Source organism: Lycium ferocissimum, chromosome 1 (assembly GCF_029784015.1).
Source record: "Lycium ferocissimum isolate CSIRO_LF1 chromosome 1, AGI_CSIRO_Lferr_CH_V1, whole genome shotgun sequence".
Taxonomy (NCBI): Eukaryota; Viridiplantae; Streptophyta; class Magnoliopsida; order Solanales; family Solanaceae; genus Lycium; species Lycium ferocissimum.
This window is the reverse complement of record NC_081342.1, coordinates 20,789,383-20,816,667: the sequence shown is the minus strand read 5'-3', so window position 1 is coordinate 20,816,667 and position 27,285 is coordinate 20,789,383. Positions and strand designations below refer to the sequence as shown.

At 39.3% G+C, this 27,285-nt stretch overlaps 1 protein-coding gene and 1 long non-coding RNA gene across 2 annotated transcripts in view; both read right to left on the bottom strand.

The window, feature by feature from the left end:
• Positions 1–27,285, bottom strand: part of LOC132051938 (non-specific lipid transfer protein GPI-anchored 5-like) — an 86,466-nt gene that overhangs the window by 29,554 nt on the left and 29,627 nt on the right. The window lies entirely within an intron of this gene.
• On the bottom strand, positions 13,282–24,210 carry LOC132051905 (uncharacterized). The gene is made up of 3 exons (XR_009413914.1): positions 23,866–24,210; positions 13,457–15,191; positions 13,282–13,426 (listed from the first exon to the last, which is right to left on the bottom strand). It is a non-coding gene; the product is annotated as an uncharacterized LOC132051905 (long non-coding RNA).

The window sequence follows — 27,285 nt, the reverse complement described above, 5'->3', positions numbered from 1 at the left end:
AAATCAACATTACTAACCATACATTCAAGTATCAACTCCGCGACTATTCAAACCGGACTCGAGAACACTCAGGACTGCCCGTACAAAATTCCAAAACAGCCTACATTCATAACATCTGATAACAATCTACATACGGCTACTACATATTCAAGTTACTATTAATGATCCATAGTCGTAACATTTTCATCTAAACAACCTTACAACAGCCCACAAAACAATTACAACTTCAACTTTAACCATTTAATTCCTTCATTCTCATCACATAATCCATGACAACAACAACCAAAATATTAATTAAAATCAATTCACCATTTCCTTGCAAAACAACCCCCTACGGCTTCAATAATGATTCAACACCAACACACATAATTTCATGGATTCAATTCATATCTGCCAATATTATACAAGTCTAAACCATCTCTAAATCACATAGAGAAGGATTAAATCTTACCTTAACAAGATTGATTCCTCCAAATAAATTCCCAAATTCTGCCAACGTTTCTTCTTCTTGCATATTGCAACGTTACTATTTGCTCAATGTTTTAAGTATTGAGCTCAAAATTTACAGAGCAGTACGTTGCTGTTGCTTGGAAATGAATGTTGCTGCCAAGAAAATAAAAAATTTCTTTCTAAGTTAGATGTGCATTTCTTTAACTCATTTCATCTTGGTGGATCCCCACTTAATTTAAAATAAAAATCTGATTTTTCATAGCCACTAATAGTTTGTTAGATCCATACGTGTAAGCCACCAACACAATTAATACATTAGTCATCATGCCCTTTGTTCGCCATGTGTCACCAACCGGTGTGGTCCACCTAATATTTATCCATATATCCTAATTTATTTTCTATCTTCCACTACAAATTTCCATTCAACAAATTGCACACACAAATAATTTCTTGATCTCAATTTACGTAAATATGGACCACTTTTAACACACTTCATATACTCATTATCATAATCATGTGACATAGCACTAGTCCATAGTTCCTTTTGGTGCACCTAAAATATTATTCTCAATCACCGTGGTCACACTTGTTAAGTCCTAAATTATTTTGGGACCTCAAACTCTTTGTACACCGAGCTCTCGATTTTCATCCTTGAATATGATCAAATTCTCCGGACTCGGGTAAATTTTCTCATGCTGGACGATTAAATTTCCTAGTCCAAAAATACGGGATATTATAGCTTTGACCGTAATTCATTCAAATAAATTTCGAACCTCGACAAAACTTATTTTCTTCGATTGGTTTAACTTCAAATCCTTAACGGTACATGTGTACCATCACTTTAACTACCTATAAGCTTGGGGGATAACCTCGTGTCCGTTACTAATATTATTTAACTCGCATGCTTTCCGACGTACGAAAATACGGGATGTAACAATTGACTTCCGAGGTAGTTGGGATGATCATTTGCCTCTCATTGAATTTGCATATAATAACATTTACCATTCTAGTATTCAGATGGCTCTCTATGAAGCTTTATACGGGCGGAGATGTAGATCACCTATAGGATGGTTTGATGTTGGAGAAAATGAGTTAGCAGGCCCAGACTTAATACAGCGAGAAATTGACAGGGTGAAAGTAATTCAAGGGAGGTTACTAGCGGCGCAGAATCGACGGAAGTCCTATGCAGATAACCGGCGGCGCAAGCTAGAGTTCGAGGTAGGATATTGGGTCTTTCGCCAAGATCTCACCTATGAAGGGAGTGATGAGATTTGGAAAGAAGGGCAAGTTGAGCCCTCGATACATCGGGCCATATAGGATCACTCGTACTGTGGGTGAGGTAGCATATGAGCTGGAACTATCTTGTAGTTGGAGTTTGTACACCCAGTATTCCATGTATCTATGCTTCGTAAATGGATAGGAGATCCTTCGAGAATTATGTCGATAGATGATATCCAGGTAACCGAGCAACTGTCATACGAAGAGATTCTTGTGGCTAGATTGGATAGACAAGTTCGATGATTGCGAATTAAGGATGTGGCTTTCATTAAAGTCCTGTGGAGGAATAATAATATTGAAGAAATGACTTGGGAAGCTGAAGAGGAAATGAAGGCTAGGTACCCGTATTTGTTTCCGTCATCTCAGGAGGCTCAGTCTGAGGCATCGTCTTCCTCAAGTATTAGTTTCATTCATAATTATTGTGATTGGTCGTGTGAGGCCACAGTGTTTTATATTTTAGTATATGGCCTTGTGTGGCATTATTTTGGGTTGCTGTGTACAGGTTGGATTGGTATATTTACAGGAGAGACTCTGCCAAAAATTTTCTAGACCATTAATTATATGAACATTCGAGGACGAATGTTTTTAAGGAGGGAAGAATGTTACACTTCCCATTTTCGTCGCAAGGAAATCCTTAGCCTACGGGTGGTCTATGCCCTTGGTATGGAGATCCGTACCCGAGTTTTTAAAATATTAAGTGCCTTACCCCATGTGTACCAAAGCATAAGTACATGTTTCTTGCAATACTACAGGATTAGAAGTTAAACGAATCGAATCGACGCGAATTGGACTGACTCAGGAAAAACCTGCAGAATCAGTCCACATTGACGGGTCGTCGACACGTTAACGAGCCATTGTTGTGGACCGTCGGTGTTGCCGCCGCCTCTGATTCTCTGGTGGCAGAACGAAGGAGCTAGTCGACGGGCCGTCGACGTGTCGACGAGCCGTCGACCTGCCCGTCGACCCGCAACCACTGGAACCTTTTTGATCCATCTATAAATATCTTATCCCACGACTTTATCTCTTATTTTTCCAGTTCCAAAGAAGAGAAAACCTCTAAATATTTCCTCTCACTACTTTCTATTATATTGGAGGAGTTTTTGCAAGATCCGAGCCAGTAAACCCGAGCTAGTAAAGCAAAAAGGTTGTTCCTAAGGTTTTTTTGAAGTTGATGAGCTTGGGAATTGGAGTTAGATCTTGATTCTTGGTATCCTAGCTCCTTCAAGGTATGTATATGATTCTTATATTTGTGTTGGAGTTATTATTAAGAGTTTTAGTAGTTTTAAGCAAAGGGAATTATAGTTATGAAAGTTGTAAGTTGAATTAGAGTAGAGTTGGGCTTGAAGGTTATTTTGAGGGATGATTTGGAGTAGAATTGATTATATTTTGATATGTAAGTATTGATATGGTTGTTGTTAGTATTGTTGTTGATATTTTAGTTAAATTGAAAGATTGAGGAATTAGTGAGTTGTGAAGGGCCTGTTGTTCGGACCTCGTTAAGTTCTTTTTTCACTTGAATCGGATGGTAAGTGTTATAAAGGGTCTAATTGTGGCTTATGTTATCTTGGTTGTAGACTTACGAGTTCAAGAAGTAGACGTTGGATGAGTAGATACGCTTCAAGGTATGTTAAAGCTGTCCCTTTTATTCCTTTGGCATGATCCTTATTATCTGAACGACCAAAGTAAGCGAGCGAGGTCCAAAGACTCTACTCTTAGATGATAATGGATTCATCGTATCCTTAAATTCCCATGTTCTATGTTTATGGTCCCAGAGATCTTATGCTACCCAGAGTAGTCCAGAGCATATCATTCATGAGTCTTTCATGCATGTATATATATATATATATATATATATATATATATATATATATATATATATATATATATATATATATATACAATGCATGAAAGACTATATATATATATATATATATATATATATATATATATATATATATATATATATATATATATATATATATATATATATATATATATATATGTTCAGCTATTTTCCTACACCGTGCCTACATGGCCGGGCAGCATAACACCGTGCCTATATGGCCAGGAAGCATAACACCCTGCCTACATGGCCGGGCAGCATAACACCATGCCTACATGGCCGGGCAGCATAACACCGTGCCTATATGGCCAGGCAGCACCACTAGTGGGCGGCGTGAGATGACTATCGTCCCGGACGCGGGATAGTGATGATGATGATGACACCGTACCTATATGGACGAGCAGTTTACTATGTACATATATATATATATATATATATATACATATATATATATATACATATATATATGTATATATATATATATGTATATACATATATATATATGTATATATATATGTATGTATGTATGTATGTATATGTATACACAGATGTACATGATTCATACAGAGTGCATGCATATCATACACCGTAGAGGTATCTTCAGTAATACAGATGCATTCATACAGTCAGTTTGTTTATGAGTTTCGGATTTCTTTCATGATTCTTACATATATGTTGCTCTTATGCCTTGCATACTCAGTACATTGTCCGTACTGACTCCCCTGTTGCTCGGGGGGCTGCGTTCATGCCCGCAGGTACAAATAGACAGACAGGCGATCCAGCTCCGTGGACTCCCATCTAGCGATGCTCCACTCGATCCGGAGCTGCGGTTTATTTTGGTATGCCATTCTTTTGAGATGTATATGGACATGGCTATAACGGGGCCTTGTCCCGTCCTTTCTACAGCTTTTATTCCATTAGAGGTCTGTAGACAGTTAGATGTAGATGACTTGTGAGGTAGCCTCGTCGGCTTCCATTCTTTTGTGTACAGTCTATGTAGCAGCCTAGTAGGCTTGCACTGTTATCTTCAGTATATATGTTTGCACGATGCACAGTTCCTGATGTTATCCTTTCATGAGTCGCATTTAATCCATATTGAGTTACTTGTGGGCCCTTATTATGTAGTGTTGTCTAGATAGGAGTATAGGGGTGTTTGATCACTAGAGACCAGGTACTCGTCGCCGCCCATCTGGTTGGGTCGTGACATATATTCTATTGCGGTATTTATTTTATTGTGGTTTGAGTTAATGATTAAGGGACGGGTTTACCTACCAAGTGGGAAAGAGTAGGTGCCTGCACGACTAGTGATTTGGGTCCAGACAAGTTAGTATCAGAGCCCTAGGTTACTCGATCTATAAGTATAAGAGCATATCTAGTAGAGACTTTCGGATCGGTACGATGAGCTTCGTATTTATCTGCGAGAGGCTATGAGACATTTTGAAAACTTGGAATTCTTTCATTCTTTCGTACTAATTTATTCAAATTGGTATCTAGAATATTTAAATTGGTATCTGATTCATTTCTATTCTCTTACATATGGACACGAGCTACTATCGTTAGGGACGAGGTGCCCGAGCCCACTTCTGGGGTCGACACGCGAGGAAGAGGAATTGCGAGAGGTTGCGGCCTAGCCAGAGGCTGTGGTGCTGCACCAGCCAGGGCCGGAGCCCCTGTGGTTGGACTGAGGCGGGCTAGATCAGCTTCTCCTGAGCGCAAGCCCTAGCGAGAGCATGCTGTTGGGAGAGGGATGGGGCCAGCCCAAACTCACCCCGAGGTTATGTCTGATCCAGTATTTCAGGACACTATGGCTCGTATCCTTCTTCATATTGATGGCCAGCATGCCGTGGGTGGTGCTACTACTCTAGGTGGATCACAGACCAGAGCGGCAGCCAGACTCCTGAGCATGGACAGACACCGAGGATACAGCCTGCTGCTGCCATGACCCTGCGCATTGATGGGATTCAAGCCGTTGCAGGTGCTCCTAGGCTCGTAGCAGGCCAGGTTTTGACACTTGGGGATCAGGAGCTTATTAGCAGATTCTTAAAGATAGAGCCGCCCAGGTTCTTTGGTATGCCTAGTGAGGACGCGTATGAGTTCATTATGGATATGCATGAGAGATTGTACAAGATGAGTATTGTGGAGTCGCATCGTGTGGATTATGTGTCTTTCTAGCTTCGCGAGGATGCAAAGACTTAGTGGAGGTCGTTCATTGATTGCAGGCCTATTGGTTCTCCTCCACTCTCTTGCGCACAGTTTAACCAGGCCTTTTTAGAGAAGTATGTACCCCGTACTTTGAGTGATCAGCGGAGGGATGAGTTCATCCATTTGCATCAGAGAAGTATGTCGGCGGCCGAGTATGAGGCTCGATTTTAGTTTTGGCACGCTATGCTACGCAGTTGATTTCGACCGAGTCAGAGAGGGTTAGGAAGTTTGTGAATGGACTCGTGCTTCCACTTCATGTTTCTTGTCTTCAGCTTTGCCAGCCATGGGGTCTTCCTTTCGTTGAGTCGGCTAGGGCCCGATCTCTTGGCGGGGTTAGTGAGAAGAGGCCTCATCAGTATGGTGGATATAGTGGGTCCCGTTCTAGAGGTGGGGTCTAGTCATCCGGGACCTATCAGTCACACTCCAGCGGCCCCATTCAGTCGGCGCTTCTAGCATCTTCAGGTGGCTCTTCTTGACAGAGTGGTTATAGGTCAAGGCAGGTTTCTGGAGGCTTATTTACTCGACCAGCCGACGAGGTGGTCCCTCCTGTTCCTCAGCCTCAGTGTTTCAACCTCTGACATCTAGAGCTTACTTTGTTTATGGTGATCCCGGACACATCGCGAGAAGTGCACCCGATCGAGATAGGTTGAGGCCTAGCAGGGTTCTAGATTTGAGACTACGAGGACTCCGACATCTTCTAGTAGCCGAGATAGTTCTTCAGGTAGAAGCGGTGCTTCTACAGGCCATGGTGGTTCTCATTCCTCTAGGGGTGGTTATCAATCTGGTAAAGGTGGTTCTCGTGTGCCTCCAGGGGAGGAGCTTAGTCCGTCCATAGCGGTCGTGGTGGTGCTCATTTTTATTCTTTTCCCGGTAGACGTAGGCTGAGGCATCTGATGCTGTGATCACAGGTACCATTTCTATTTATCATCGGGCAGCGTTAGTCTTATTTGACCCAGGGTCTACTTTCTCTTATGTGTCTGTTTATCATTCTGTTGGTTGGGATGTGACTTGTGACTGTCTTGATGTGCCTATTCATGTGTCTACTTCGATTGGAGATTCGGTTGTAGTAGATCGAGTCTATCGATCTTGTTTAGTTACTTTTATGGTTTATGACATGTGGGTAGACTTGGTGATATTGGATATGGTAGATTTTGATATTATTTTGGGTATAAGTTGGTTGTCCCCTTACTATGCGATATTGAACTATCACGCCAAGACAGTCACTTTAGCTATGCCAGGTATTCCTAGACTGGAGTGGAGGGGTACTCCTAGTCTCTCCTTGAAGAAGATCATTTCCTATCTCCACGCGAAGAAATTAGTTGATTAGGGCTGCTTGGCTTACTTAGCCCATTTCGTGATATTAGTGTTGATTCTCCGCAACTTGAGTCTATGCCTGGTGTGTGCGTTCGCGGAGGTATTCCCTTCAAATTTGCCTAGTATGACACCCGATCGCGGTATTGATTTTTGTATTGACCTAGATCTGGGCACTCACTTTATTTTCGTTTCGCCATGTAGGATGGCACCTGCCGAGTTAAGAGAGTTAAAAGAGCAATTACAGGATCTTTTGAGTAAGGGTTTTACATCACCGAGCGTCTCCCCTTGGGGAGCTCCTGTGCTATTGATGAAGAAGAAAGAAGGGACGATGCGGATGTGCATAAATTACCATCAGTTGAATAAGGTCACCATTCGAAATAACTATCATATTCCCCATATTGATGACTTGTTCGACCATCTTTACAGTGCTTCTATGTTTTCGAAGATTGATTTGAGGTCAGGCTATCACCAGCTGAAGATTCGGGCCGAGGATATTCCAAAGATGGGCTTTAAGACTCGTTATGGTCATTACAAGTTTCTTGTTATGTCTTTTGGGCTTATGAATGCCTCGGTAGCTTTCATGGATTTGATAAATGGCATTTTCAAGCCATACTTGGATTCCTTCATCATAGTCTTCATCGATAATATTTTGGTGTATTCGAAGAGTAAGGAAGAGTATGAGCGACATTTGAGGATTGTCCTTAGGTTATTGAAGGAAAAGGAGCTTTATGCCAAGTTTTCTAAGTGTGAGTTTTGGCTTAAGTCAGTGGCATTCTTGGGCCTCGTGGTGTCAAAGGACGGGATTATGGTTGATCCCAAGAAGATTGAGGCTGTTAGAGATTGGGTGAGGCCCACTTCAGTGACTGAGATTCGTAGCTTTATGGGTTTGGCTAGTTACTACCGTCGATTTGTGAAAGGGTTTGCTTTTATTACTTCTCACCTGACTCGATTGACTCAAAAAGAGGTTATTTTCAGGTGGTTCGATGCTTGTGAAGAGAGCTTCCAAAAGCTCAAGACTTTGTTTACTACAGCACCGATTTTGACATTAGCCATGGAAGGTAAGGACTTCTCAGTTTATTGTGATGTGTTTCGTGTGGGTTTGGGAACCGTGTTGATGTAAGAAGGAAAGGTCATTACCTATGCTTCTAGGCAGTTGAAGAGTCATGAGAAGAACTACCCTACCTATGATTTGGAGTTGGCAGCGGTAGTCTTCGCTTTGAAGATTTGGAGGCATTATTTGTATAGGGTCCATTGTGACGTATTCATCGATCACCGCAGTCTACAGCATGTGTTCAACCAGAGCGATCTTAATTCTAGATAGCGTAGATGGATGGAGCTACTTAAGGATTATGATATCACTATTTTTTATCATCCGAGCAAAGCTAATGTGGTAGCTGATGGATTGAGCCGAAATGTAGTGAGTATGGGCAGCTTAGTTCAGTTGATTGCTTCGGAGCGTCCTTTAGCCATGGAGGTTCAGACTCTTGCTAACAGTCTTGTGCGACTTGATATTTCAGATTCGGTATGGGTTTAGCATGTGTTGAGGCAAGGTCGACTCTCTTAGACCAAATTAGGGCATAGTAATATGAGGATGTACGGTTATATAAGATTCGTGATAAGCTGTTGAGTTGTGAGATCAAGGAGGTCGTGCTTGATGATGAGGGGGTCTTGAGGATCAAGGGACGCATGTACGTTCTTCGTGTGGGTGGTTTGATTCATTTGGTTCTAGAGGAGGCTCATAATTCCAAATATTCTATTCATCTAGGTGCAACTAAGATGTATTGTGATTTGAGACAGCACTACTAGTGGGCAGGATGAAGAGAGATATTGCAGATTTTGTTGCTCAGTGTTTGAATTACCAGCAAGTCAAGTATGAGCACTAGAGACCTGGTGGGGTGCTCCAGAGGATACCCATTCCCCAGTAGAAGTGGGAGAGGATTGCCATGAATTTTGTTATGGGTCTTTCGAAGGCCTTGGGAAAGTTTGATTCAGTTTGGCTTATTGTTGATTTGTTGACTAAGTCTGTTCATTTTATCCCCATTTAGGTTACTTATAATGTAGAGAAGTTGGCCAGGATTTATATCCGAGAGATAGTGCGATTGCACGGGGTTCCTATTTCCATTATTTCCGACTGAGGTACTCAGTTTACCTCTCATTTCTGGAATACCTTGCAGAGTGAGTTGGTAATCAGTTAGATATTAGCATCGCGTTTCATCCACATACTGATGGTCAATCCGAGAGGACTATTCAGGTGTTTGAGGATATGTTGAGAGCCTGCGTTATTGATTTTGGTGGTCATTGAAACCAGTTCTTACCCTTGGCAGAGTTCAAATACAACAATAGCTACCATTCGAGTATTCATATGGCGCCGTTCGAGGCTTTATATGGTAGGATGTGTTGTTCTCCTATTGGGTGGTTTGATGCTTTTGAGGTTCGACATTAGGGTACAGATTTACTAAGGAATCTTTGGACAAGGTGAAGCTAATTCAGGAAACGCTTCTGGCAGGTCAGAGAAGGTGAAAGGTGTATGCAGACCGAAAAGTTCGAGATTTAGCGTTTATGGAGGAGAAGCAAGTTCTTCTAAAGATTTCACCCATGAAGGGTGTTATGCGATTTGGGAAGAAGGGAAAGTTGAGCAAGAGGTACATTGGTCCATTTGAGAATCTCTGTCGTGTCTGTGCGTTAGCTTATGAGTTAGCTTTACCACCAGGCTTGTTAGGTGTTCATCCGGTATTTCATGTATCCATGCTGAAGAGGTACCATTCAGACGGTTCTTATATCATTTGTTGAGATTCCGTGTTGCTTGATGAGAATCTGTCATATGAGGAGGAGTCTATAGCGATCTTGGACAGACAGGTGAGAAAGTTGAGGACGAAGGAGATAGCTTCTAATAAGGTGCAATGGAAGCACCATCCTGCCGAGGAGGCCACATGGGAGATCGAGTCCGATATGCGTACCAGATATCCTAAGTTGTTTGCTGACTCAGGTACTTATCCCAGTTCCTTTCCTTGTCGCTTGAGCATGAACGATTGTTTAATTGCTATCTGATGTAACTGTTACGGTTCGCTTTTGCGCGGGTGAGACATAAAAGTTACTATGATGTTGTTGGTGCTCTAATTGGATTTTTAGCATTTTAGAGTCACTACCTAATTTATTATGGAAAACTAGGAAAACCCGGGTTTAAAGATTTTTGCAAAAAATAAGTAAAAATCTTTTGGACCAAAGTTCGAGGTAAGGGTTCTGGTGATCCCCTAGGGAAGGTTTTACGCACCCTAGTATTAAAGATCCGTAGAATACGATTGACCTACGAGCTTCAATGTGTGATTAATGTATTTACTTGTTTAAAAGTGTTTAGTTTTCCGCAAAAATGTCATTCTTATTCACATCATAAATTTCAAGAAAAAATTCGGCAAAAAGTCTCCTTATAAATAAGGGTTTTGGTTTGAAAATTCACGTAAGTGTTCAACTCACTTTGTTGCCAGACTAGGACACACTCGGGATTTCTCCCGAGTAGAGTCGCTACTATTCGAGTCCTAACAAAATAGGTTTAATACCTACAGGTTTTTATAGATATGAAAATATGGGATATATTCCCGTTTATATATATAGTTCAACTCATTTTGTTGCCGGACTAGGACACACTCGGGATTTCTCCCGAGTAGAGTCGCTACTATTCGAGTCCTAACAAAATAGGTTTAGTACCTACAGGTTTTTATAGATATGAAAATATGGGATATATTCCCGTATATATATATATATATATATATCATAAATAAATTTTTTCAAGTTAAGTCCAATTTTTAGATGATGAAGCCCAATAGATCAACATATTCCACGTCCACAGGCCAAAACTTCTCAAATCTGATCCAGTGCATATCTTTTGGTCCAAATATTTTGTCCAGCCCAAGTAATGTCAATTTTGTGTCCAAACTTTAGAATCACCCAGTCCAGAAAGAATATCAGTTTTTAGTCCAAATTTCACAATTCAACAATGTTTCATTTTTAGCCCATTTTTATAGACTTCCTGGTCCAAATCTGGTAAAAATAATTAACCTTTAGTTCAAAATGTTGTTTTCAGTTTCAAATATCAACAAAAATCAATTAAGGCTAAAGTCATTGATAGACCCCTGAACTTGTCCTAATATTCCATTTAGACCCCCCAACTGAGACGTTGACCATATGGACCCTCGAACATAAGCTAGTATGTGCCATTTGAACACATCATGCCCGCTTGGCACTTGCGTGCAATACACTGCTTTAAAAAGAGCGTGAGAGACCAAATTTTTCCTTTTTAAAAATATTTAATCATTAAAAATTAATTTTAAGAAAAAATCTATTTTAAAATCTATTTAAATAATTTTAAAAAAAAACTAAAAAACCCACCCATCCTCTCCGATAGCCCACTTCGCCACCGCCGCCGCCTCTGCTCCACTTCAAAATCTATTTAAACAAATCTCCAATGAAAAACGACACCTTTTTTTTAATTATTTAAATAGATTTTGAAGCGGCGGGGGCAAAGTGGGCTAGGTTTTCAGATCGGAGAGGATGAGTTGGGTTTTTCAGATTTTTTTTTAATTATTTAAATAGATTTTAAAATTAATTTTTTTAAATTAATTTTTTTTGTTGACATGGCTTATTTTTATTGGTCTATTTTTTCATGTCACAGCAAGTGTAGCTCACACACCACACTTGATCTGGACTGTGTTCAAATGGCACAGTTTAGCTTGTGTTCGAGGGTCCAGATGGTCAACGTCTCAGTTGGGGGGTCTAAATGGAATATCAAGACAAGTTCAGGGGTCTGTCGATGACTTTAGCCATCAATTAACTATCTAAAGTGCATTTTTGTTTATAACTCTTTCAGAAATTGTCCGTTCTTAAGCCCTTTTTAGCCAACAATCATTTTTTTGAATTTATCTTAGCTATAAAATCCTATCCCAGAAATAACATTTGATTGCGAAAAAAAAAGGGTTTCTTCCTATTTATAAGTCTTTGCAAAACACTTCAGTTTATTTGAAGATTTCGGTGAGTTAGGAATGAAAAGAATTTTTATTGTTCTAAATAATTAAAATCCATTTAATATCTGCCTTAGTGTAATTTGAATTAAGGTGATTTTGAAAATCATTTTTTTTTTTGGCAACTTACCTAAATTACTAATTTTCATCCTATATTCTAACATTCACATGGGTTTCACTAATATATGAGTTTAATTACATAATACAACAGCTTAAACAAATAAATAAACGAGGTAAAGAAGGAAGAAGGTATTTCTTTACTAACGGGCTACCGCACCCATTAGGCTATTTTTCACCCATAACTGGGCCTTCAAATACATTAGCTTTCCTTGCCATTTTTATCCAGACTCGATCATAGGCAGAATTGGGCTTGGCCCAATTCGAAGTATCAATGCAAAGGCCCCAAACCAAGAGAGAAGTTTACATGAAAGGGATGAGAATTAGTATCCATCTATAAATATTTATTATCATTGCACTCAATTTAAATTACTTTTAACTAGGTAAATTGGATCATAAAATAATATAATGAGATTCAGACGAAATTGCACACGCACAGGCCCAAACCTGGGCCAAATAAAGTTCAGGCTTAAGTATAATAAGTCCAAACCGCCAAGGATAGAATAGGCTCGAGGTCAAATTTTAAAAATGAAGGTTGTCTATTAATTGAATATACATAATTTCTCCTCGATATACCGTAATATACATACTCATGGAGATGATAAGAATGGAATATAAAGGAAATCTTTCACTTTCTTCATCCCGATGTCGCACAAGATTCAAGGGGTTTCTAGGAACCCCTGACATGGCAGACACCAGGAAAAGCTTAAGCTTAATCCCCAAATGCTATTCCTACTTCTCCATTGTTGTGTTTAGTTATAGTATAATAGGAAAAGTAATGTATACTTAATTAGTACCCCAAACAGCCCCTTTACAGAAATTTTGAGTATATTAACTAAGTATCTAATAGGCTGCAGTTTTAAGCATCAGTAATTTTATAACTTGAAACAGGATTAGGCACATTATTACAGCACTTTGTCACACAGTCAAGATAAATGGACATAATCCATGATTACACAGGAACAAACAGTATGCACAGTCACATTTGATCAATATTTAAGCAATCACTTAAAGATAATTCAGAAAAAGAATAGACAGACATGACCAGTTTTTTTTTTTTTTTTTTTTTTTTTTAATTTTTTTAAAGAGCTAATTGTCACTTATTAAAAGGTTACAACTGGTTTTCTGAACTATGAATTAAGGCAAATTATCAAATAGCTTTTCCAATCAACTTCAAGTGTAGAGAACTAATAATCAAGACCAACAATACCTCTCTCTTCAGAAGGTTTAAGAAGTAGACTTAGTATAGCTATAGAAGGCTTTTATAAACCACCAGTTATATCAATCCCTCATATGAATTACTAGACCATAACAGATACTCCAAAATAATCCATTAAGTCTTGAATGAACAAGTGACACTACTACAGACAGACAAAAGATCAAACAGAGTGTTCATAAAATTATACTTTACTCAAATTAGCCCATTCCATTTATATAGCAAGCCCATCAAAGGTCTAGACAGTTTTACATTGACTCAGCTATACCAGTCTCAAAATACACAAGTCAACTTCAAATTAATCATTTGATCAAGTAAAGATTTAGGTATATGAGAGCAAAATGGAAACTTAAGTTTTTGAGTCAAATTATGGACCTAAGTGGATCATTTTTAGCTATTAGGTGTAAATAATCTCTTTTTAAAAGTCATTATTTTTTCAATCAAGGCACCAGCATGGTCATGAATCACAAGTAGTCCCAACTGGCTATGTAAACAACCACAGACTCAACTTAAATCATATAAAAGGAAGGTTTATTCTTAACCTGTAACTACACTTAATATAACCTCATGTGGATATCATAATCTTTACTTACTACTTAACCAAATCTTAAATCTGTACAGAATTATATGGCCATAAATATACTTCTTCCAAAAAAAAAAAAAAAGTGTTGTAGACTTAAGCAAGAACCTTCATATCTTTGTACTTGGTTGCACTCTCTTTTTAGGCAAGTTTTAGACTAGATGTCTCTAAAAATTAACATGACACTGTTCAGGAAAAAAAAATTCACATAAGCACATATTTGTTTCAGTCACACTTAAGAGATCTAACTGAAACCTTTCACCAATATTCAATTAAAGATTAACCTGAGTCTACTACTATTATATAGTGACTTTGCAAATAGTGAGTAAATCAATCTATGATTCTTATTAAGTCACAGACATCAATCAAGAACTTCATAGCAAACTACTACACAAAACCAGTTCATACAATAAAAAGTTGATGACAGAGGAATTATGTTAGACTAATGTAGAGTAATCAATCAGTCAAGACACATATTAAACTAAAAATAATTAAAATCAAACCTAGTGCATGAGCAACAGTCTATAACTTTCAAGCTTATATCATGATTAAACCAATGAGCAGGTTCAAGGGATTCCAAAGCTTTCTATCAGCTTTATAAAGTCATATGAACCAAATAGGTTAACTTACCCTAATCAGAAATTACTTAGTGAATTTACTCATCACAAACAGACATGGATCTTCAAACAAATGACAAATTTAAGTTAATTTTACTAAATCTTAATGACTAGTAATTAAACAGCAATAAACAGACCTAAACATACCCTAAGCAATCACTTGAATAAAGACAGAGTAATGTCATGATTAAATCTTAATCTATTACATTAACAAACTTAATCTAACACATAACAAATTAGACAAAAGGAAATACAGAGAAACTAAAATAATAAGGTAGGAAGATTACCCCTTTTTGATGTAGCCTTAGGTTGAGATGGAACTTGGAAGACCTCTAATGTTCCCCCAAAAGCTCAAATTAACCAATATTCGCCACACAAGAACATAAAAACTGAAATTTTAAACTTAAACTCGAACTCAAAAAAAATAATTAAGGGTCTTGAATACTTCAAAACCCCAAGTATTTCGAGTTCCTTTTGCAAAAGTGAGATTTTCAGATTGCAAGGTATCCCTGACAATGAAAAAATGGCCTTCTATTTATAAAGTTCCCAAATACCCCAAACCCTAATTTTTCGATGTCGGATAAACCAAAATGCAAGCAATTTCATTACATATTTTGAAATAGACGAACCAGATCAATGCCAATCATGGCATGAACGGTCGGATTTCACTTCTTCTCCCTTGATCCAGTTGGCTTCCACAGAGCCGATAGAAGTCAAGGACCCAAAACCGATAAGTACAAACTCATAAATGCTCAGCAAGTGATTCAACGGGAAGAAATGGAAAAGTAAAGAAAAAAGAAAGAAATTGTTTTACCTTTGGGTTGCGTTTGGTGAAAACCCGTGGTGTAGCATTTAATGCTACCCGTGGTGTAGCATTTAATGTTTCCACATTTAAGCTTCATATTCTATTTTCTCTCTTAATCCAAGTCATTCAACCCCTCAATACTCTTAATAATGTGTAATGAACATGAAACTCACATTTGATGATGTAGGAATGGACTTTGGATGAAAACACTTCACTTGGAGAAAAATCCAACTTCAACACCAAAGAGGTTCTTGGTTTCCACAAACCCTAGAGAGAATCCTTGCACTTGATTCTACTAATTTTTGGTATATAATCTTTGATTTACCTTGAGTTTATGCTAGAGAAGTGTATGGAATATTCTAGAGCTTTCAAGGCTGTTGGAGAGGGTAAAATCTGAAAAAATGAGAGCAGGGATCATCTATTTATAGTTGGAACTAAAAAATTCCAGAGAGGCAGTTTGACGGTCGGGTCGACGGTCCGTTGACTTGACCCGTCGAATTGCGCCTGCAGATCTCAGTCTGCAGAAACATGTTGATGGTGCGCAGGGACGGGCCATGCACAGGGACGGTCCATCAATATGTCGACGGCCCGTCGACACTGACTGGTGTCTGCAGAATTTCCTGATTCAGTTCAGATTTCGCCGATTCGATCCGTTCAACTTATAACTCCATAATTTACCCAGAATACCTACTGATACATTTGTACACGGAGTACAACACTTTATGTCCCCAAACTCGGGCACGGGTCTCCATTCTCAAGACATACACGACTAGGAAATCATTAGTTCTACTATGACGAAGACGAGCGGCGTAACATTTTCCCCCTTAAGAAAATTCGTCCTCGAATGTTAAGTTCTCGGGGATTCTACAGAAATTTTGCCAGAGTTTCCCCTATAATATGGCACTACCACCCTGTCACGATAGTCCAAAATAACATTGCCACACAGGGCTACAACATCACACTAAGAGACATGGCCACACACGATCCAAAAGCAATAAAAGAAGCATTTCATACCTGGGGATAATGGCGTCTCATCTTGAATCTCTTCCGGGGGTAGAAATAAATGTGGATATCTGGTCTTCGTACCCTCTTCTGCTTCCCAAGTCATCTCTTCTCTATTATTATTTCGCCATAAGACCTTCACTGAGGCTACCTCTTTGTTTCTGAGTTTCTGTACTTGCCTATCTAGTATGGCAATGGGTACTTCTTCATAAGCCAACTTTTGTGTAACTTGAACATCATCCATTGGCACGATTCTAGAAGGGTCTCCCACACATTTGTGGAGCATCGACACATGAAAACTGGATGGACAGATTCAAGCTTTGGAGGTAAATCTAGTTTATAAGCCACTCGGCCCACTTTGCGTACAATCTTATAAGGCCCAATATACCGGGGACTGAGCTTGCCCTTCTTGTCGAACCTTATTATGCCTTTCATCGGCGACACTTTTAAGAACACCTAATCATTAATTTGGAATTCCAAGTTCCATCGGCGATTATCCGCATAGGACTTTTGGCGACTTTGGGTTGTCAACAATCGGTCTCTGATAAGCTTGATCTTTTCCACTGTTTGCTGAATCAGTTCTGGATCTATCAATTGTGTCTCTCCGACTTCAAACCATCCAATTGGCGACCTACACTTCCTTCTATACAGAGCTTCATACGGAGCCATCTGGATGCTGGAATGATAACTGTTGTTGTAGGCAAATTCAATAAGTGGCAAATGATCATCCCAATTGCCTCCAAAATCCAATACACATGCCCGCAACATATCTTCCAAAGTCTGAATAGTGCGTTCAGCTTGTCCATCGGTCTGTGGATGAAATGCTGTGCTGAGTCTCACTTGAGTTCCCAAACCTTCTTGAAAAGACTTCCAGAATTTAGCTGTAAATTATGCCCCTCTATCTATGATAATGGATACTGGTACTCCATGAAGTTGCACTATCTCTTGAAGATACAATTTGCATAATCTTCTGCTGAGTATGTAGTTCTGACTGGAAGAAAAATGGCTGATTTTGTAAGTCTGTCCACGATTACCCATATGGAATCATACTTACCGCGAGAACGAGGAAAACCTACAATAAAATCCATGTTGATCACCTCCCGTTTCCAGGTTGGAATTCCCATGGCTTGCAATAATCCTCCTAGCTTTTGATGCTCAATTTTCACTTGTTGGCAATTTGGGCATTGAGCTACAAACTCTGTGATATCCTTCTTCATTCCATCCCACCAATACATTAACTTGAGATCGTGGTACATCTTCGTCTCTCCTGGATGAATAGAATAACGGGAATAATGAGCTTCTTCAAAATTTGATGACGCAATCCCGCAACATTCAGAACACATAGCCTGCCTCGGTACCTGAGAACCCCGTCTGCAGAAACTCAAATGGTGACTCCTCTTTCTGGGGAAGTGTATCTCTATAGTGACTCAACTAGGGATCTTCATATTGGCGCCTTTTCACTTCCATGTCTAGGAATGAAACAGATGGATTATGAATATCAACTCCTGCACTGCCTGAATCTATTAAACGAACTCCTAGGCTAGCTAGTTGATGGAGCTCACAGACTAATTCTTTCTTTTCTTTTTGAACGTCACTTAAACTGCCCATGGATTTGCGGCTAAGAGCATCGGCCACCACATTTGCTTTTCCCGGATAATATAAGATACTCACATCATAGTCCTTCAATAGATCTAGCCATCGCCTCTACCGAAGATTCAACTCCTTTTGCTTGAAAATATACTGGAGGCTCTTATAATCCGTATAAATATCAACATGAAAACCATACAAATAATGTCTGCACACCTTCAAAGCATGAATAACCGCCGCTAATTCAAGATCGTGGGTTGGGTAGTTCTTCTTATGTTTTCTCAACTACCTAGAGGCATAGGCTATAACCTTCTCGCGCTGCATCAACACGTAGCCCAATCCGACACCGGAGGCATCACAATAAACAACATAACCTTCTGACCCTTCTGGAAGCGTTAGGACTGGAGCTGAAGTCAATCTATCTTTCAATTCCTGGAAACTGCATTCACAAGCATCGGTCCATTGAAATTTTGCTGATTTCTGAGTTAGCTTCGTCAATGGTGCTGAAATAGAGGAAAGTCCTTCCATAAATCTTCTATAATAACCCGCTAAACCCAGAAAGCTACGGACCTCTGTAGGCGTTGTAGGCCTCGGCCAAGTCTTTACGGCTTCAATTTTCTGAGTATCAACCCGAACGCCCTCAGCTGAGATAATATGGCCCAGAAAAGTTACAAAATTTAACCAGAACTCACGTTTTGAAAATTTGGCGTATAATTCTCGAGTCCGAAGAATTCCAAGGACAGTACGTAGATGACCTGCATGCTTTGCTTCTGACCGAGAGTATATTAGAATATCATCAATAAACACGATCACAAATAGATCTAGAAAAGGCCTGAACACATTATTCATCAAATTCATAAACACTGCCGGAGCATTAGTCAACCCAAATGACATCACCCGAAATTCATAATGGCCATATCTAGTTCTGAAAGCTGTCTTCGGAATATCTTCTTCCTTGACTCTCACGTGGTGATATCCCGATCTCAGATCAATCTTGGAAAATCACCTAGCACCCTACAGTTGATCAAATAAATCATCGATTCTCGGAAGAGGATATTTATTCTTTATCGTCACCTTGTTCAATTTCCTATAGTCAATGCACATTCGCAACAAGCCATCTTTCTTTCTTACAAACAGGACAGGTGCTCCCCATGGCGATGAACTGGGTCTAATAAATCCCTTCTCGAGCAAATCTTTTAGTTGTTCCTTTAGCTCTTTCAATTCTGCAGGAGCCATTTTGTAAGGAGGAATAGATATAGGTTTGGTGTCCGGCAATACATCAATAGTAAAGTCAATCTCCCGTTCTGGTGGAAGACCTGGAAGTTCATCTGAAAATACATCCGGAAACTCATTTACTACCGGGACGGATTGAAGAGTTGGCGGCTTTGCTTCGGTGTCATGAACTCAGACTAAATGATAAATGTAGCCCTTAGCAATCATCTTTTTTGCCTTGAGGTAGGAAATAAACCTACCCCTTGGGGATGCTGTGTTACCTTTCCATTCAAACACTGGTTCTCTTGGGAATTAGAATCGAACCATCTTTGTCCTGCAATCTACATTAGCATAACAAGAGGCCAACCAATCCATGCCCATAATCACATCAAAGTCTAACATTTCCAGCTCAATCAAATCAGCTATGGTCTGACGATCACATACCACAATCGCACAATTTTTATACACTTGTCTAGCTATTATCGAGTCACCAACAGGAGTAGACACCTCAAAAGGTTTAATTGACTCGGGTTTCACCCCAATACGATCAGCAATATACGGATTAATATAGGACAAAGTAGAACCCGAATCAATCAATGCATAGACATCATGAGAGAATACTGATAGGATACCTGTAATAACGTTAGGGGAGGACTCAAGATCCTGGCGTCTAGCTAAAGCATAAATACGGGGCTGGGGACCACCTGAACTGGATGCTACCCCTCTGCCTCTACCGCGGTCTGCTGAAGCCTGGGGAGTCTGCCCTATGGGGTGCATGGACGAAGAAGAACCTGCTATTGATCCTGTAGGTTAAGCCCCAACTCTACCACCTATTGACGGACAATCACGCATCATATGTCCAACCTGACCACAGGCATAGCAAGCATCTGAACCTCGGCGACACTGACCCGAATGTAATCTACCACACTGGCTGCATCGTGGTAATGACGGTCTCCTCTGACTAGGATCTCTTCCAAACTGGGAACCTGAAACTCTCGAGCTCTGACCTTGTCCTGAATAAATGGGGCGATCAAATCTCCTGCCCGCAAATCGAGGAGGTGCACTTGTCGTAGACTGGTCTGAATATTTGGAATATGACTGCCTTTAACCCCCTCTATACTCGCTATTAGCACTGGCAGATCTAGCCCTCTTGCTCTGCCCTCTATCCATATCACGCTCACCCCTTTGCGGCTGCTGTTGCTCTTCTAAATTCTGAGCGTGAGCCTGAATACGGGAGATGTCCATCCCCTCCTGTAGTGAAGCTGTCAAGCAATCTTTGATCAAATGTGGCCCTAAGCCACTCACAAATCTATGCACCCGGTCTCCCATATCGGCTACCATGGTCGGAGCATACCGGGCCAATGAATTGAAACGGAGACTATACTCCCGAGCACTCATATTCCCTTGCTTTAGATTCAAGAATTGGTCAGCTCGAGCTCGACAAACTTCGGGTGGCAAATAATGACGGATGAAAACATTTACAAACTCTTGCCAAATCGGGGGAGGTGCATTTTCCCCCCTTGAAGAAATCCAATTATTATACCAAAGAACCGCCACATCACGGAGCCTATAAGATGCCAACTCCACGGACTCCGTATTGGAAGCATGGATAATCCTCAGCGTCCTCAACATCTCATCTATAAAATCTTGAGGGTCTTCATCCGGCTTTGACTTCGGGTTCAAACATATAATTGGAAGTGGGTCACCCGAAGAAAGCTCGAGCGGCAACTAGTTGAGTCAATAGCTAAATAGCCTTGGTCATTTGTTGACCCGAAGCACCCGGTGGAGGAACTCTCGTTTATAAGTGTGGCGGGAACCCCTTCTTGCTCATCTAGAATAGGAGGAGTATGAGAAGTATGTGGTGGAGCCTCATTTTGGGAAACATATTCAACGCTTTCCTATCGCGCCTTGCCCTTCCGACGCGGCTCTTTACCGACATCACTTAAATCATAACGCACAATTAGGGAAAAAGGAAAATCTTATAACATAGCTCTATCGCACGATCTACGAAGGAGAAAGACGGTCATTGATACTCTCGTTTATAAGTGTGGCGCACTTCACACCCATAAACAAAACTCTACTGGACACGGCTCATAGATACGCCCTAGGATGGAACTGCTCTAATACCATTTTTATCACGACTCAACTAGTGGGCCATGACGGGTACTCGGAGCTGGCTACCGAGCACACTCATCATGCTATCTATCATACTCAACCTGGACATATATCATCTTCAACATAGAACTTGTCATAAACCAATTTTCGAATCTCACAAAACATGTACATATGCATAAGCCCACAAGGCTACAAAATGATGTACAAAATATACACTGACGAAGTCTCATAACATCTACAACCCCGCCATGCCCCAATGTATACACAAAAGAATATACCAAGAAATGGCGACTCCAAAATAGTGGAGTGCTCCTGCAAATCTGCTGAGTAGGCTCCTAAGCGTCTGCACCGTCTCCCGGTCTACCTGTGGGAATAAACACAGTGTCCATAAAAGAAAAGGACGTTAGTACGAACAATTTACTGAGTATGTAAGGCATGTAAATCAACATAATAAGTAAATAAGAGAACACGAGCTGAAGAGATAACCTGTGACTGATTGCCTCTTAAGGCGGAATCATGCATGCTAACAAGAAACATCATATCATGCATACATATATATAAACTGCCCGACCATATAGGTACGGTGTGATCATCATTAGCCCACGTCCGGGGTAAACATCTCAAGCCGCCCACTAGTGGTGTCTGCCCATGCCATATAGACATGGTGTAATCATCATCATAGCTGCCCACCACGCCTGTCGTAGTGGTGACTGCCCGGCCATATAGGCGCGGTGTAATCATACGTATACATAACATAATGCATGCATGAGAGCTCAAGAAAATCTATAACTCTATCGGAGTGACATAAGGTCGGTAACCTCCGATTATATTATGGAATAACCATCATCGTTATGCCTCACCTTGGAAGAACTAATATCATGAGGTGAGACAACAACAAGAAGTAACATCAATGAAATCATAAAAATAGGTTTATCAAGCTCATGAAAACAACATTATCCTCATCATTATCACAGAACGTATCTCATCTCTATCTCGTAAGAAGCTCTTAAGAATCCTTAGCTTCCATCTTTTGGGATGTAAGAAGGTCATGGAAATGTAGAGAAGAAATCATAATATAGGAGTCATGACTTTGAAATAAGGGGACTAGCCTTACATACCTTTACGTCTTTTTAACTTTATCAACCAAACGCTTTCCTTCCAAGCTCACGACTCTACATTCAAGAGATTTCGCATTGCATTAGATCATTAGAAGCATACTTAAGTCTAGGCTAAAACGACTAAGGACTAACGAAAATTAGGCAACACCTCCTTTGTTTCTACAACTTTCCCCATACAATAAACAACCCCTAAACATCAATGACAACAACCATAATATCATAATCAATAATCTTTACCAAGTTAAGCATTATCCAATTCTCAAAATTCCCTTTCAAGGTCATCCACAACCATAAATACAACACAACGTCATACTCATTCATATATAATACTTCTTCAACATTCTTAATGTCATTCATAACAGGATTATACTCGAAGCATATCAAGAACTATGATTCATGTCAAGTTCTATTCAAAAATACCACTATTTCCACATTTAAGCTTCATATTCTATTTTCTCTCTTAATCCAAGTCATTCAACCCCTCAATACTCTTAATAATGTGTAATGAACATGAAACTCACCTTTGATGATGTAGGAATGGACTTTGGATGAAAACACTTCACTTGGAGAAAAATCCAACTTCAACACCAAAGAGGTTCTTGGTTTCCACAAAACCTAGAGAGCATCTTTGCACTTGATTCTACTAATTTTTGGTATTTTTAATCTTTGATTTACCTTAAGTTTATGCTAGAGAAGTGTATGGAATATTCTAGAGCTTTTAAGGCTATTGAGAGGGTAAAATCTGAAAAAATGAGAGCAGGGATCGTCTATATATAGCTGGAACCAGAAAATTCCAGAGAGGCGATTTGATGGTCGGGTCAACGGTCCCGTCGACTTGACCTGTCGAATTGCGCCTGCAGATCTCAGTCTGCAGAAACATGTTGACGGTGCATAGGGACGGTCCGTCAACGGCCCGTCGACACTGACTTGTGTTTGCAGAATTTGTTGATTCAGTTCAGATTTCGCCGATTCGATCCGTTCAACTTATAACTCCATAATTTACCCAGAATACCTACTGATACATTTGTACACGAAGTACAACACTTTATATCCCCAAACTCGTGCACGGGTCTCCATTCTCAAGACATACTCGACTAGAAAATCATTAGTTCTACTATGATGAAGACGAGAGGAGTAACAAAGATGGAACTTGGAAGACCTCTAATGTTCCCCCAAAAGCTCAAATTAACCAATATTCGCCACATAAGAACATTAAAATTGAAATTTTAAACTTAAACTCGAACTCAAAAAAAAAAAAAAAAAAATAAGGGTCTTGAATACTTCAAAACTCCAAGTATTTCGAGTTCCTTTTGCAAAAGTGAGATATTTAGATTGCAAGCTATCCCTGACAATGAAAAAATGGCCTTCTATTTATAGAGTTCCCAAATACCCCAAACCCTAATTTTTCGATGTGGGATAAACCAAAATGCAAGCAATTTCATTACATATTTTGAAATAGACGAACTAGACCAATGCCAATCATGGCATGAACGGTTGGATTTCACTTCTTCTCCCTTGATCAAGTTGGCTTCCACAGAGCCGATAGGAGTCAAGGACCCAAAACGGATAAGTACAAACTCATAAATGCTCAGCAGGTGATTCAACGGGAAGAAATGGAAAAGTAAAGAACAAAGAAAGAAATTGTTTTACCTTTGGGTTGCGTTTGGTGAAAACCCGTGGTGTAGCATTTAATGCTACCTATTTAGCCACACCAAGCCTGTGGCCCCTACACTATCGCCATTTTTGTCATTAAAACAACGAAAGAGAGAGAAACTCAAATGAGGCGGCTAGGGTTTGAGAGAGGAAACCCTCTTCTCTCTTAAAGGGTTGTTTGGCCCTTTACTGAAAGGGAAACGGGGCATTGCCCCCTTTAGAAGGTGATTTGGCCCGGGTCGGTCCGATTTGGCCGACTAGGTCCATTTTAAAAATAAAAAAAGAAGCCATTTCATATATATATATATATATATATATTGCAAATTGGGCAAAATTAAAAGGGTCAATTGAAGCAATTAAATTGTCACCAAATGAAAACGAATTAACCAATTAATTTAAGACATGGTCAATTTCACAAATTTACAAATCTAGCCATAATTAACTGTTTAAATCAATTATGATTAATTAAAATTATCAAATATGATTTGATTATACAAAAATTAAAGTTGAGGGGAAAAATGGCTATTTTTCCTAATTAATCAATTTCCTTGAATTAAGTGGAGTAAAATATTTGCTAATTAATTTCTGATAATTTAAAAAATTAAATAAATAGTTATTTTGAACTATTTTCTTGATTGAATTTAGCAAAATGCATCATAATTGTTGTAAATTAATTTTCAAATGATTTATTATAGAAATCATTTTACCAAACAATAAAGGTAAAATATTATCTACATAGTTTATAAAATCATCCTGATTTTTTTTTTATAAAAAAAGGAACACATATTTATGCATTTAATATTCATGTATTTTGAGCAATTAAAATAAATTATGGGAGGTCAAAAATTAGGTGTCAACAGTAACGACCCGTTTGGTCGTTTTAGTGCTTTTGACACATTTACCACGTTGACCCTTCCCGAGCCCTATTATTATGATTTTGACATGTGGGGTTGGGTGGCATAGTTCTCGAGGTAATCGGGCGAGATTTATGATGACTTATGAGAAATAGAGCGTTAAAGCGAAAAATCGTTGACCAACAGTTGACTTTTGGGTAAACAGAACTTTTTCAGAAAACCGTCAATTCCGAGAGGTCCGAATGGTCGATTATGACTTAGTGGGATGTTCAGTTCGGTTCCTGAGACACTTAGGAGCATTTTGGGATATTGTTTGGAAAGTTAGTTTTTTGACATTAGGTATTGACCCAGTCAAATAGACATCTGCTGGGAATTTCAAGACCATGTGTGAGTCCGTAGCGTGTGTTTATGTAGATTTGCATATCTGGTTTACATCTGGGAGTCCAGGGTGATTGTCGGGTTTTGGGAATGAGATAGTGAAAAACTAGCAATCTGCTGGTGTCTGATGTCCCGCTGGGACGGGACCTTGTGCGCTATAACGGACCCGCCTCGGCGAGGCCTGGTCCACTGGCGTGTGGTAAGTGGATTCATGGGAATCCGCTCCACCAGATGGAGCTCCGCTGGAGCGAACACGCTGTGGCTATCAAAGCGTCGCAGGAGCGGTCCGGTTACCGCTGCGGCGGGAAATGCATAATAGTGTCTTATTTAATGATAAGTAAAACCATTCATTTCCTTTCCTGCATTTATTACTCCTAAGTGTCTTTACGGAGAATTGAAGAGGTTCTAAGCAGATTCTTCTTGGGGGTAAGTTCTCGAACCTTGATTTCCTTTATTTACCTTTCTTAAGCACGAATGCATACTAGAAAATCTATAGAACTTAAGGAAGAAGGTGGGTTTTGATGTTTACTTTATCCTTTGATATTTAGACTTCCAATATGAGAATCATTGATGGATTTGATTAATCTAAGCATGAAATTTGATGAATTAGTGACCAATAGTCTTGAATCTTCCATTATAGTTGATGAATTGAAAGATTGAAAGTTAGGGTTTATACCCAAATTGGGGTTTTTGACTTGAATGATGAAATAGACCAATAATTGAACTAATTTAGCAATTGGGCAGTAGAATTGGACTTTTAGAACGTTGGATTACGTACTCCATCTTTGAAATACACGTTTTACCCTTGTGGGCCCATTTTCCCTCTTTTACTTCATAGACATACCTCAATTCTGGCTAAAAGATAGCAAACATATTCCTCCAAGTTTAACAATCGTTCTAAAATGGTTATTAATGATAAAGTTCATAACTTTAACCAATTCTAAGAGTTCCCACCCTTAATAGAAGAACTAGGGCATTTTCATGCCAAAAAACGTGTTCTTGAAACCCTCATGAATCACTCATGGATTCTCATTGCTTTTAATAACCTACACTAGTCTAAATACTTTAAGTAACATCATTAAAGATCAAATATCATACCTTTAATATTTTTCCTAAGTCTCCTTCAGTTTATCTTTCTTCGATTTTCAAGAATCTAAGGGTTTGAAGGATTAACTAGTGTTAATTATTGTTATATTCATGTAGTAATGATTGAAATTGATCAAGAACTTACCTTAGAGGTTTAGGAGAAGAAATAGGGTTGTTTTCTCTCCAAAAAGATGGTTTAGAACGCAGTGGAAAATGTTTCATGAAGTTAGGCTTTTATAAAATTCGGATAAAATCGCACCAAGCACAAAACAAAGACTTGTACTGCGGCTAGGAAAATTTTCATCGCGCCTATGAGTTGTGCACACCTATTTTTTCACTGTATCGACAATGTTCAATAAAATAGGCATAACTCCTAGCACATAGTTCCGATTGACCTGGTCCATATATGGTTGGAATTTTTCAAAACTAAAGAATTTTTATTAAGTGGTGGAACTCTTAATATACTATCGTAAACTTAGTATATTTTATCGAATCTTATGCACCTCACTATTCGTCTTGATCTTAAAACAATTATTTTCATCCAAACTCACTCCGATAGGATTTCATATGGATAAAATGTCACATTATCATTCTCTTAACATATTCACACTTAACCTGAATTTACGGAACGTTACACCATCTTATGTTGAATTTCACCACTAGCCTCTGTAAGTATCTCTTGTGTCTGGGGAATTTGATTCTTTGTACTATTCTTTGTTAGCATCCCTTGTGTTTGATGAGATTGAATATTTGGAAACCCAAACTCACTCCGATAGGATTTCATATGGCTAAAATTTTGCAATATCATTCTCTTAACATATTCACACTTTACCCAAATTTACGGAA